Raw genomic sequence first — 15,121 nt, 5'->3', positions numbered from 1 at the left:
TAGCAGAGTCTTATTGTCCTCACCCAAGCCAGGTATTGTAACTCAAACTTTACCCCCCTTTTGAAGAACTGTGAACAATAAGGCGACAGTAGCTTTTGTTGCTCGGAGACACATGGAAAAAAGTCCTAAAAGAGCAAGAGTTACTGCCCCTTGTAATCCAGAGCTTTCTTTTGCTGGTATCAAGCCATGAGCTGAACCTTTTCAGAATAATTGAACATGCGGGTGATTACCGGCCAGGCCCTAGGGTTTCCCTCTCTCAGGACCCCAATACGATGTACTTTATCTGCCTTTAAGCACATACCATCCAACTCCAGGCCATCCAGCTCAACTCCTTCAGCAGGTCTCACAGTTCTTTATCTTTAACGACCTCTGGGAACCCAATAATGCATTTCTCCTGCCTCTATTATCTTGATCCTCTACGTGATCTATAAAGATCTTCACCTGCTTCTCCAGGGTCATTGTCTTTGTGGTAAGTTCTCCCATCATGTCTTCTTGCTTGGAGACCCGCTCCTCCACTTATTGGATGCGCACCGCGTGCCCTGCCGTGCTATCCTTCAGCTCATCCAAGGCAGCGTGCAACTTAGAGAGCTCTTCATTGAGAATGTCGACAATACATTCTCAATGTCGACATTCTTGTATTGAAAGTCATCAATACAAGACTTACCACAATCTTCTCTATAACAGCCCCTCAGTCCTGGAATAACCTCCCACTTTACCTAAGACTAGAAAAAAATTTAGGAAAATTTAAAGCTCTTCTTAAAAGCTTCTTATTTATAGATGCATTTAATGATTAAGTCTACTATTAACTAAATCTCTTTGCTTTGTCAAATTAATTCTTTGAATGTATTGTTTACCCCACCTAATGTATCTCCCTTGAATTTTTAAATATAATAACTGTATGTAACCCTCGAATTAAATAACTTTCCTTATGTTTTAGTATTGTCAGTTAAATCCCATTTAAGGTTTAATTTTTCTGTTTTGTGTTTGTTTTTATTGTAAATGAGATATTAATTAACTTTTTGAACAATTTGTACATCGCCTAGAAATGTGAATAGGCGATAAATCAAGACATTTAATAAACTTGGAAACTTGGAAACTTGGACAAGATTTTGAGTAATCTCCTTTATAGCTGTGTCTTGCAGCTGAATCATTGGTAGATGCAGCTCCGCTGAGGTAGACTCATGGGTGGATGCCATCTTGGTTGGGGATGTGCAACTGCAGGGCGTAGTGGGTCGTAGGGTTTTAGCGGGCATGCCACCCCTCCAGGCTCGATCCGATGAGTACAAACTCCCTCCAGCAATGCAGACCAATTTCACTCAGCTGCCCGTTCATTTTTATCACTAAAAGTCCAACGTGCTGGGATATATTAGCCAAATTAGCTGCTAAGGTCTAGGTATTCGTTCAGGTCGCTACCATCATGTGACCCTCCCAAAACATTTTCATTTTAATAATTCTCCAAACAGAATTATTCATTTGCTAAAAATCGGGAAGTGGAAGGTGATTGTTGGCATGAGGTACAAACTGATGTTAAAAATATATCTGCTATTCTGGAAGAATCCATAACAGCCTTCTGAAAAAGGCAAATTTATTGCTATCTTTTGTTTTTGAGCAAGATTTAAATGCTGTCTAAGGACTATTTCAGGCATTCACAATGCTGTTCTGCAGATAAAATGTATGGATTTATCCAGACATGACAAAGAGCACTCAGGAGAGAAGGAAGGCATTTTTAGCCATGAGACAAGAAACTAAAAATCTTAGAGTGACCTTTCTGTTGGCCTATCCTTGTAAATGCTCGGTTAGGTTCAGAAGAACCAATATGATTTTTTTTTTCTTTGTTCATGAGCAATTAGGAGCCTTTCTAGATTTGGAGACAAACATTTAAGGATTATTGGTGTTAGACTGATAATATATTTGAAGGATAATCATGTTACACCTTTGGGAACTGTATAATAGTTTATAGAGATATCCTTTTTATTTTGATCTCCTTGTCTTTCTTTTTCCACTCTCCCCCTCTTTTTATTGTGGTCTAAGGAAGAAAGTAGGAATTCCTGTAAATGTGTCCGTTCTTTTCTGTTATTTTTCTCTCTGTTTCTTGAAACAGAGATATCTTGTATGTTCAGTTAAATTTAAAAATAAAAAAATAAAATAAATATGGCTGTTAATGATGTGGAGCCATGAAACTGACTAGTTATTCCACACTTTTCATTTCATATTATTGAAATGAAAAGTGTGGAATAACTTGTCGGTTTCATGGCTTCACATCATCCTTTTCTTGGTTGGGCTTACTTTTCAGCGGCCCCTCATATATCTCTAGTGCCTATCAAACCTGGATCATCCCAGCAAACTGTCACTATTCTTGCATTTGGAACATGTTATTTTAACATTCTATTTATATCTATTATTTTTTAAAAAACAAATCATTCTATTGTCGACTTTATTTATGGGTTGTTGTTTTTTTATACTGGAACATCTTGGATCCAGCTGCCTGTGCCTTCTAGCAGAGCTGGAAGGCAGAAGCACCATCTTTGATCCTGGTGCTGGTCCAGGCAGCAGCGGAGGGAGACTGCTGTAGCCCGAGACCACTACTAACCATGATCTGCATCACTGGTAGGTTTTGAGTTGGGGGGTGGATTGAGGAGTGGATGAGAGTAGGGCTTGAGGGTGATCTGCTTCCTTTATCTAGAGCAGGAGTAGGAATCGGAGCTTGTGAGGAGGGTCAGAAAGGGATCAGACCTCAAGAGGGGCTCAAGGAGATTGGAGCTGGGGGTGAAGGTGGGTAACTGCCTATGTCTTTTTGAAAGTTTGTTGCTATTTTACAACACAGAACTCATATATTGTGACAGGAATGTCTATATAGCATCTTTTTGGCAGTCCCTATTTTGGATTATTATTATTTTTTTTTTTTGTAAAATGGACATTCCTTTTGCATACATCTGGCCATAGACACCCATTTTGCCACATATTTTAGAAAAGACTCTATGTTGAAAGATCCTGTTCTAAAATACTAGCAGAACTTTAAGATGTCTAGACCTGGACATCTGATATCCGGTTTAGGTATTCTATCTAAAATGCCCTTCCATACATCTTTGTGTGGGATGGATCCCCACGTATACACAACAATTTTCAGTAACTGCTCTATGCATATGCAAGAGGTATAAAAGTTGCTATTTACATGAGGGAAACCTTTTTAATACAAGAGCTGTACTGATGTGTTACATAGTAGGGAGCATTCTGACCTAATTACATTCTGAGCCACCTAAAATCAATAGGTATTTGGAGCCCAGTGAAATTTTTACTGGAATATATTGTAAGAAGCATAGCTGTAATAGAAGTAACCATGCTATGTTTAGATTGGGCATTACTTTGTTTTCATTTTTTTTAAAGATAATTTTCATTTGTTGTTTAGCTACCTATGAGGGCACCTCAGTGGTCCAGAGCCCAGGGCAAATGCCCAGAGGCCCTTTTCTTTGCATCACCTATTTTGCAAGGGCAGCCAGTACAATAGGGCAGGAGTGAGGCAGGAGCAGCAGAGGCCATGTGCTCTTAAATGTGCAGACTGCCACTTGCCAAAGTAAAAAATGAAGATGGGCTCAATCAGCACAGTGACCGGCAGATCAATAATGCGCACTGCCAGCAATATTTTAGCCTGTACTCTCCATGGATAATAAATATTCCAGCATCTGTTGCACTGATGATGCCTTAAAATGCCTTTTACTTGATTCTGTTGGTAATTCCAGCGGCAGGTCATATATTTTCTTTGCTGGTCTTTTATTACCAACACATAGATCTTCATTGACTGGCGTTCGCAGAACTCTCTCTCCTTGGAAAGGTCAGACGAGACCGTTCAGTTTCCCATGTGGTTCAGCCATCAGCTCTGACTTGCTTTGGAGGACAAAAAAGTTGAGCTTTGGTGTTTTTCCGAGACAATCCTCTAATAGCACATTACTGTCAAAGGAGAATGAAGAAAAGAAAGAACCAGGACAAAGGCAATTTTGCAGCATGGTTAGTAGCTTAAAAAAAAAAGAGCAAGAATAGTATGCATGTGATAGATAGCAGATAATCCTCTAATTGCTGATTAAGGGGCCCTTTTACTAAGTTGTGTTAGGCACTGAAATGCAGCTAACGCAGCTTAAAATGGCATCCTGTGGGATGTGCTCAGACATCCTCTGGTAACTGACAAACCTGCGTGCGCTAACCACATGCTAAAAAAATTATATTTTATGAGGGGATATAGCAGGTGGCAAAGCGGGGCTTTCCTGCGCTATCCAGTTAACGCAGCTACATTACGACACACTAAGGGGGAAATTCTGTATAGGACGTCAATCTCAGCAGCCACCTAAGAAGCGGCTGAGAATCGCAGACTGGCATCCTATACAGAATCATGCTTGCCTTAATGGACGGATGCCTAACCCTGCCTAACCACCCCGATTCTCTAACCGGCACTAATGTCACAGGTGCTGGTTAGCGAATAATGCCTGAGGGATCCCTTGCCATCAGCTGATCGCAGCAAGGGAGTCCCCCTGCCACAATTAGCTGAGTGGCTGTGGCAGGGAACCCCCTTCCCCCTGTGAATTCAGCTGGCAGGAGGAATTCTTACTCCCTTCTGCTGGAACCCCCCAGAACATCCTAAAACTCCCAAACTCCCCGAAGTACCCTGGCAGAAGGGATGCCCAATCCCTCCTGCCACCGAACCCCCCGAACTTCCCAATCCCCCCCACCAACCAGTGATACTCCCTTCCAGACTACCCCCATACCTGAAGACCCCCCTGACATCCCCAACTTGTAGACCCCCCAATACCCTTAAGCCCCCTCACACCCCCAGTACCTTTCTAGAAGAAAGTCTGGCTAGAGGGATGCTTATACCCTCTATTCAGCAGGCCTGACACTCCAAAATGGTGGGCCTTCTCCTTCATTCTGGGATGCACCGGGGAAGGGCCTAAGGCCCTAATTAGCTCAGATGCTTTAAGATCCTCAGCCAATCGGAGTCTTAGGCCTCCTTCCTGGTGCATTCTGGGATGCACCGGGGAAGGGCCTAAGGCCCTAATTAGCTCAGATGCTTTAAGATCCTCAGCCAATCGGAGTCTTAGGCCTCCTTCCTGGTGCATTCTGGGATGCGGTAGGAGTAGTCTAAGACTCTGATTGGCCAGATACCTAAGGCCCCTTCTATGGTGTGGGTGGAAAGTTCTAGGGGTTCAGGGGCAGGAAGGAGTGGGCATTCCTCCTGCCAAGCTCTTCAAGAGGGGGAGATCAGCTTAGTGGCCACATCTATTTGAAATCTAAGCCTGTATTTTGCTGGCCTACATTTCAGGACATTGTTGCAGCTCTAAGGAGATGCCAAGTGCCGTTTAAGTTCACCCAAGGCTACTTCTGAATGAAACCACACCCACAGCCACCCTTGGGCAAGCTTAAGTGATCCGACACATCTCCCTCAACCGCAACAAACGCCTATAGTGTAGGCAGCCTGTCTCTTTTTTTAATGTGCATCCTGCATGGCTGCTAGACAGCGGTAGGATGCCTATTGCTGCCTACAATACAATCTGCCCCTTGATTAAGAACATAAGAGTTACCTATACTGGGGTAGACCAAATGTTTATCAAGCCTTGTACAGTGGTACCTTGGTTTGCGAGCATAATTTGTTCCAGAAGTATGCTCGTAAACCAAAGCGCTCGTATATCAAAGCGAGCTTCCTCATAGGAAGTAAAGGAAACTCAGATGATTAATTCCACATCCCCAAAACAAACCTCCCCTCCCCCTCCCCGAGGCCACAGCGCTGCTAACTTCCACATCATCCACCCCGGGAACCGGCTTCTCTCCTCCCGCGATCCAAACCCTTACCTCCAGCAGATACCGGCATGCACCAACCCACAGTACATACATGTGCTGGTGCTGAAAGAGCTTGCCGCTGATGTTCTATGCTGGGCTGCTGTGGGGCCTTGAGCATCTGCGCATGCTCAAGGCCTAGCTCCCACCCTCTCTGAGATTCTGTGTCATCAGCAAATTTAATTATCTCAGTAGTTACTCTCATCTGTAAATCATTGATAAATGTGTTAAAAAAAACAGTGCTTCCAGCACAAACCCCTGGGAAACCCTCTATTTACTCGTCTCCATTGAGAATAATTGACCATTTAACCCTACTCTGTTTTCTATCTTTAATCAGTTCTTAACCCATAATTGTTTCCAAGTTTATTCAAATCTTACTATCCCGCACCAAGAGTTAAAAAACAAAACAACTTTCTGGGTGGCTTACAATCTAAAATCTTATTAATAAAGTTTGTTACATAAAATCATAAGTCTTTCATGAGGTACTTTGTCAAATGTCTTTTGAAAATCCAAATATACAATATTGACCGTTTGACCTTCATCCACATGTTTATTCACTCCTTTGAAGAAATGTAGTAGATTGGTAAGGCGAGATTTCCCTTGACTAAATTTATGTTGGCTTTGTCTCATTAATCCATGCTTATGTATACAGTATGCTTTGTAATTTTGTTCTTTATAATAGTCTCTAGTATTTTGCCTGCTACCAATGTCAGGCTCACAAGTCTATAATTTCCTGGTTCACCTCTGGGACCCTTTTTTTAAAAAATCAGTGTTACATTGGCTACCCTCCAATCTTCCTCCTGTTTTCAGATGGATCATTCTTCCACTCTTAAGGATTTTCTTTTAGCTGTAATAGTTCCTTTACCTCATTTGTTAACCATGCTGGCTGCTGTTTGGTCTTCCTTTCTCCATTTTTTAATACATGGAATATATCAGGTCTGGGTTTCCAGTATGATATTTTTTATAACTACCACACCTGATATAAACTTGACTTCTGCAGCTGCTCATCTAAGTTTCTTATTCTCCTCATCACAGTCTCCTTTTTTAGTTTGCTATTGTACTGGATAGCTCATGAGTCCTTACCACTTATACAATGGGTAACAGTAAGTGCATACAGTATTTTTTTTTTTAATGTCCACGCACTATAGTTTATTCATTTGTATCCCACTTTGTACAAAGTAGGTCACAACAAATACATACACAATGCTAAAAACACCAATATATGCACAACAGACTAATAGCAACGTTAATTCACGGTCATTAATGCATAAAATAGAAGAAGGCCATTTATACTGCTGAAGTACAAATAACTTGAACATGCAGGAAAACCTGTGGAAAGGCATGCAAAACCACTGACTCAAGCGCTCAGTGAGCGATTGAGACATGCGCAGAGCCCTAACAGTAGTGACTGTTAGGGCTTCTGTCAGGACTTCTGTTGGGTTGTGTGGTTTTTTTTTAAATGGCATGTATTACACACACAAAATATGTGTCCCATAATTTTTAAAAAAAAATCCCCCACTGTCGACCCCGTCCCCAATGACCCCTGACAAACACCTCCCCCTGACAAATGCATTCCCCCCATGACATGAGGTGACCCACAAATGGCAGGAGGGTTGCCCACTCCTTCCACCCCCCCATAAGTCCTATTTTAATGTTGGGAGCAGGAGGTATATAAAACTCGATGCAAAATAGACAAGTAATGTAAGTGAATCAATCGCTTCTCTATTTGGCATGAGGTTTTACTAATTTGCATGGCCAGATTGGAAAATGGGTGATCGAGGGGAAAACACATCGGTGGTCCGTTATGTGAATTGGGTCGATAAGCAGCGATCATTGCTAAACCTGTGAAAATAGGTTTAGTGATGATTGCTGACTTTAGTGAATCGAGGCCTTTGTGTCTTTTAACTTCAGTCTAAACACTCTCAAGACTGTCTTAACATTCAGGCAAGATCATTGCCACTTCATCATAGTCATGCTTTTGCAGTAATCCTTTTCCCAAAACAGAGAAACCATACAGAAAGCCACTGGCAAGCCAATGCTAGACTTACATCTGTGGGCTCAGGTGCTTCAGACTCAGGCACAATCAGTTCAGAAACTTCCATGAACTCTTTTGGATAGCACGGGCTTGGCCCTGAGAGCTTTCCAAAGCAACTCCTCCTATGCTCCCTGCAACACTGTGTGCTCTGCTTAAGTTTGTGAGAACCACACCCAAACCTGCATGGCAAAGGGAACTCTCTGGCTCCCTCTCTGTTCATTTGGTTTATTACCTTTCATTCTGCCTTCAGGGAACTGTCTGGGCTTTCTAGGTAAAGCTGTGTAAGTTCCTGGTTCTTGCTTAAGAGTGTGGTCAGTGTCTTGCTAGTTTAATGAAGGTGTCCAGGCCTCCTGCTCTGAATCACTCTCCTAAGGATAGGCAGCACAGGCTTCTGTAGCCTCTAATTCTCTTGGTGAGAGAGCTTTTCTGTTTTTTAAGAAACACTTTTGCCTTGGCCTAGCTTTAGGGATGGAAATGTCACAAGGTACATCCTTACCATCTTAAATATGATCTGCCGATAAGTCAGTTTCTCAGGGTGAGAAGACTGTTTACAACTATGAAAGACTTTAATGAACAAGCAGACATATTAAAAGAGTGTTTTTAAGAAGCATGGATATTGCTCTCAGATGATCAGACAAGCATTTCTGAGAACAAGATTAATACAAGATCGTCTAGATAGAGAACAAGAAGTTGTTTTTGTGTACTTCCATTTTCACTGCTGAGTGGGAGATTTTTTTTTTTTTTTTTCCAATTATTGAACAACATTGGAATGAATTATAATTGAATCCCTTGTTTTCTCTATGGTTACCTATAGAAGAGGGAAGACAATAGAAATTTTAGCATTACAAAGATTTGAATTAAGAGGTAGTTATGGTGATAATTACTCTCATGAAGCATGTCGTTGTTGCCAATGGTGTGCTATAAGTGCCATGTCCCTTAGGGTCTGACCCGAAATATGCTCTAATGCAGTGTTTTTCAACCTTTTTTGGGAAAAGGCACACTTGTTTCATGAAAAAAATCACGAGGCACACCACCATTAGAAAATGTTAAAAAATTTAACTCTGTGCCTATATTGACTATATATAAAGTAATTCTCTTGAATAGGAATCAAATAAACACAAAGAAAGTATTTTATAATTACTTTATTATGAAATATTAAGTAAACAGAATAGTGAAAAATTATAAAATACTTTATTCAGTGCGAAACCTGGGCCTGTTTGGCTGAACACAAAGCTGATATTCTGGCTGGAATCGAAGAAAGACACACACGTAGCTCTTCGTCAACAGCTCTCAGTCTCTCTCTGTATTTGGTTTTTATAGCATACAAAAATAGACAAATATACCCTCCATCCTTTTTATTAAACCACAATAGCAGTTTTTAGTGCAGGGAGCTGCGCTGAATGCCCAGTGCTGCTCTTGACGCTCATAGGCTCCCTGCGCTAAAAACCACTATTGCGGTTTAGTAAAAGGTGACCATATTGTAAAATATAGACAGCAGATATAAATTCAGAACTGTGCATAGTAAGTGAAGGGAAGTTTTCATCTCTGGGAATTTACCCAGTTAACTATTAAGTTATTTGGGCAAATTCCTTTGAAAACTGTGGTAATACTGCCTCCACTTTGCTAAATTTAAAATAAAATCATTTTTCCTACCTTGTCTGGTGATTTCTGGTTGCACTTTCTTCTTCTGACTGTGCATCCAATCTTTCTTCCCTTCTATCAGCCTGTATGCTTTCTCTCCTCCACACCTCATTCCCTCCCCCAACTTTTTCTTCCTCTCTCCCTGACCTTTCTTTCTTTTTTTCTGTTTCTCTTCTTTCCTTCTGTTTCCCTGCCTGCCCCCTTTCTTTCTTTCTCCCTGCCGTTCCCCAAGCCACTGCCACTGCCGCTGCCATCGGGGAACAGGACCCACCAATGGATAACAGGCTCCAAAGCCGACGCCGACGCATGCTCTCCCTGACGTCAATTCTGCAATCGGAGAGGAAGTTCCGCCCAGCAGAATTGACGTCGGGGAGAAGAAGACTTATCGGCTCGATAGATTAGATCGCCAAGACAAAGTGAGTCCTGGGTGATCGACTCACTTTGCCTTGGCGAGCTACTGGCGCCCCTGCCTCGGGCCCCCTGTCAGCTCCGGGCCCCTGAATGCAGGACTGGTAGTACTGCCCTGATGGCGGCCCTGCGGCACACCAGGCAACACCAGGAACAGCGGTTGAAAAACACTGCTCTAATGTAATATATATATAATATATATTATAAAATGCCCCTCTAATTTGCTATATGTATGGCTTTCAAGCAGGCAGGTTAAATTTAGATGAGCCTAAATCTCATATTACTATGGGGAATCTTCAAGCCACTTTGGTCCAGCATTGGGTGGATAAGAAACATATATAATATATAGATGTAGGATTATAGCGCAATTTAATGGGTGAAAGGGTGGAAACTTTGCATATAAATTAAATTTTAAAAAGCAGAAATGGATTATTATCTTGATATGTTGGTACAATGTGGGCCGAATCTTGAGCTAGAATGGATGACGTTGATTTAACCTAATATGTAAATAACTTACCCCCCCCCTTTTATAAAGCTGTGTTAGATTTTTTTTTTTTTTTAATCACCATAGAATTCCTATGAGCATCAGAGCTAATACCGCCACAGCCTGAGATAAAAAAGCCTAATGCGGCTTAAAGTTAAGCTTTAGTTTAGTTTAGTATTTATTTGAGTAAAAAAATTTAAGAATAGCTTAGGAGAAAGTGAAAGTCTTTACCAACATCTTTGGGGATAGTTGTTAAGCAAAGCAGGAAAGTATGCAATTCTGATATTGGATGAATTTTCTAAGGATTAGTCAGGCTTTAAGTTTGTACAGTAGAGAGTAACACACATAGCTATGCTAACTCTATGTCATATTTTCAGTCTAATAAATTATAAAAATTGTACAACCTGGGGAAGTTTCAGAATTTCAAAAAATACCCTTCTCAAATGTTATTTCAATTTTCTTAGTCCAAGTTATCCAGAGGTGTAAATCCACTATGAATAGCTCCTGAACTTAAATCCTTTTTAGTTACTATCAAAGGGGCTGAGCCTCATATCCCCGTGCATTGTATGTGTTTTACAATTAGAGAATGACACGGGGAAAAAATCTGTCCCCGTCACTGCCCCGTCACCGGCCCACCATCCTCTGCACCGCCCCGTCACTGCCGTTCCCTTCACCGCCCCATCACCGTCACCGCCATCCCTTTCACCGCCCCGTCACCGCCACTGCCATCCCATTCACCACCCCGTCACCATCCCCGCTGCATCTATATAAGCCTTAGTACTGTAATATTTAGCTTATTCCTTTCTTATAAATCAAAGTTCCTGCTGCTGAACTAGAGAAAGAGATGTTCAGCTGGTAGGGCTTTGTTTATAAATTTTTATCAACACAACTAATATACTATTTTATCCTAAAGCAAAAAATAAATAAATAAATATAATTTTTTTTTCTACCTTTGTTGTCTGGTTTCTGCTTTCCACATCTTCTCATTCAATTCCTTCCATCCACTGTGTGTCTTCTCTCTGCGTCTTCCACTTGCTGTTACTGTGCCTCTCCCTTCACCCCCCCCTCCAATTGGTCTAGCACCCATCTTCTTCCCTCCGCTCTCCTATAGTCTGGCATCTGTCTTCTTCCCACTCTGTCTTCCACATTTCCCTTCGGGGTCTGTTCCTCTCCACCCTCCTTCAATGTCTGTCCTATTCCTTTCCACCACCACCCTTCCCTCCCTCCTTTACCATCTGTTCCTTTCTACTACCCTTCAGCTCCTCTTGCGTGGCCTACCTTCCTCCCTCTTATTTTCATGGCACGTTACAATGTAATTTGTGCAAGCCACTGGAGCCTGCAAGCTCGGTCCCTGTCCCATCCCCACAAACCATCTCACTTCTGTGCTATTTTCCCCATTTCTAATATCTCCCCTATGTATCTGCCATTGCCCCCCCCTGTGTCCATATACCATCCCCATGGCATGTCCCCTTTATGTCACTGTCCCTATGCCCCATGCACATAATTTCCCCTCTTTCTGTTACCTTCCTGTGTCCAGATTTCCCCTATCTTCCTCTTCCATACCAGTGTGTCTCTTCTTTTAAACCCCATCTAGCTTTTTTCCCTCTTTCTTCCCCTCCCCCCCCCTTGCTTCTAGCATCTGGCTCACCTGCCTGTCCTTCCCTTTCTTTCCTGCTGTGGGTTTTTCTTTCCGTCTTCATCCCCTTGGCCCAGAATCCTTTTCCCTTTCACTCCCTCCTTCCAATTTGAGCCGGGAACTCGAGCGATCGCACGGTCCCCGCAGCCACCACACGCCTGCCCAATGGATCCTACTGTTTAGCCAGCTCTCTCCCTTCTCCTCACCTTAGTTTGTAGGTTTTGTTTTTCGGCGACATGCACGCTTTCCCAAAGAGCCGCGCACGCGCGGCTGCTCAGTGTTCAATCTTCTGCTCTGCTACAATTTCCTGTTTCCGGTTGCGTCAGAGCAGAAGATCGAAACTGAGCAGCAGCGGCTGCGCGGCTCTCTGATAGCGTGCGGGTCGCCGAAAAAGAAAACCTACAAACTAAGGTGAGGAGAAGGGAGAGAGCTGGCTAAACACTAGGATCGATTGGGCAGGCGGGTGTGGGCTGCGGGGACCGCGCGATCCTTCATGCCTCACTGTGGGGGCAAGACCATTCACCGCCCCACGGGCGGTGAATGGCCTTGTCCCCGTCGCCGCAGCGACTGCTAGTTTTCGTTCCCCGTTTCGGCGGGTGACCCGCGGCTAAAATGCGGTGGCCGTGGGTAAACCGCCACCGTGTCATTCTCTATTTACAATCACATTAGAAAGGGAATTAACCTCACTGGCTCATGCTCCCCCTCATGCCCAGTTCAGGAGCTATTCATAGTGGATTTACACCTCTGGATAACTTGGACTAAGAAAATTGAAATAACATTTGGGAAGGGTATTTTTTTAAATGAATATATGTTCTTTCTCATCCTGTATATAATTTTGGTGAAGTTTCAGAATTTTCCACAAAGCCTGGACAGTGGGGAACTTTATAACCATGTGACTTTAAGATCCTTCTCAAAGGAAAATTCCCTTTCAAATCTGGCTTGCAAGACCCATGGATACAAAAATACCTTCATACTTTCACCTGTTATATAAGCAGGATCTACAGGGCAAAGTGCACAGAAAGGATCTGAGCAGGCTGTGGATTCAAATTATGTTCATATGTTTAGTAGACTGTTTAGAAGACAAGTTCTTAATATATATTATATACTAGCTATAGTCAACAACACTAAGGAGCCAATATCCAAAAACCATGAAGCTTATAAACTAGAGCGAGGCAATGTGTGTACAGTTTACCGACAGTAGTGCGCTGGACAATTGTGCCATGACAATTCTGCTCCATCAAATGCATGCATGAACAAGTGCGCACATGAAGGGAGTGGAATTGTCAGGGCGCAATTGTAAGTTTATTGGGGGAGGGGTTTGCAGCAAAGGAGGAAAAAAAGAGCGGGTCGGCAAAGCATTGCACCCCCCCCCCCCGAATGAGAGTGCAAGTGTAATGGGAGGGGGGTTTCTCCCCCAAGCATAAAGTGAATCCCACTATAGAATATTCAAACGGGATTGTGGAGAAAAATGGTCTCAGAAACCACTCGGATATGGATATTTCAATCCATGGATATTTTCATCCAATACCAAGTCTATTTAAGATTTCCATCACTGACCAGATTACCTCCACCTCCTTATCTGTGTAAATCAGGGGTGTCGAAGTCGGTCCTCGAGGGCTGCAATCCAGTCGGGTTTTCAAGATTTCCCCAATGAATATGCATGAGATCTTTGTGCATGCACTGCTTTCAATGCATATTCATTGGGGAAATTCTGAAAACCCGACTGGATTGCGGCCCTCGAGGACCGACTTTGACACCTGTGGTGTAAATCAAATTCTACTGTATTGAAAGTTAATTCTTTTTTAACAACAGCAAAACATTTGTTCAATTTTTGCCCTACATGAGGCGGGAGACTAAAATAAAGTGTCCTGAGAACCCTTGAAAAAGCTGCGTTTAGCGGCAAAACTTGGTCCCCGTCAGGCTTATCAGTACTCTGCACACTTTAAGATAAGTAATTTTTTGCTGTTTGTAAAAAAGAATTAATTTTCAATACAGTAGAATTTGATTTACACAGATAAGGAGGTAGAGTTAATCTGGTCAGTGATGGAAATCTTAAACCTTAAATGGACTTGGTATTAGATGAAAATATCCATGGATTGAAATATCCATATCCAAGTGGTTTCTGAGACCATTTTTCTCCACGATCCCATTTGAATACCCTATAATAGGATTCACTTTATGCTTGAGGATTGTACCTAAATAATCCCATCCACCATATTCTGTGTTTTCATTGAGGGGTTCCCCCCCTCGGAGTGCAAACAGGAAAGCATGGGGCGGCAGAGGGAGTTGTAAGTGAAGTGGGGCTGGGTGGGTTCCCCCCCCAACCCCTGAATGAGAGTGCCAGTGACCCTCCCCCCCACTCCTCCTCAGAGCGGAAATGGGAAGTAATAGGGTGGTGTGCATTTGTCCTGCGGGATTGTCGGCGCGCCAGTGTCCTGCGTGCATTGGACGGGTCACTGTTGAGGATTTATGTGTGTTATGTTTCTTTTGTGAGGGGATTCTGGTCAGGATGTATACAGCCAGTGGCATAGTAAGGGGGGGTCTTCCCCAGGCGTTGTCTTGGTGAAGGCGCGGGCACCTGTCCTTCTTTCTTCCCCCTGCTCCTTCCCCAACCCTCCACTGCTGCATATGCATGCCGCTTCTCTTCCCCTGTACCTATGTAACATTCCTGGCGCGAGCAGCAATCTCCAACCTGCCTTTGCATCAGCATCATCTCTTCCTCTGATGTTACTTCCTGGACCCGCGCCTAAGAAGTGATGTCAGAAGAAGAGCTGTATGCAGCCACTGGAAAGGATCCTCTTGGAGGAATATAAACTCACACAGTGGAACCAACCAGCCCAAGCTTCTCAATTTGGAATCAAACTGAGAAAATTAAAGTGTCATGGGATAGGTGGAAAAGTTCAGTTGTGGATTAGGAATTGGTTATCAAATAGAAAACAGAGGGTAGGATTAAAAGGTCATTTTTCTCAACGGAGGAGAGTAAACAGTGGAGTGCTGCAGGGGTCTGTACTAGGACCAGTGCTATTTAACTTATTTATAAATGATCTGGAAAATGGAACGACGAGTGAGGTGATTAAATTTGCAGATGGCACTAAAT

The sequence above is a fragment of the Geotrypetes seraphini genome, chromosome 2, assembly GCF_902459505.1.
Source record: "Geotrypetes seraphini chromosome 2, aGeoSer1.1, whole genome shotgun sequence".
NCBI classification, from domain to species: domain Eukaryota; kingdom Metazoa; phylum Chordata; class Amphibia; order Gymnophiona; family Dermophiidae; genus Geotrypetes; species Geotrypetes seraphini.
This window is presented reverse-complemented; position numbering follows the sequence as displayed.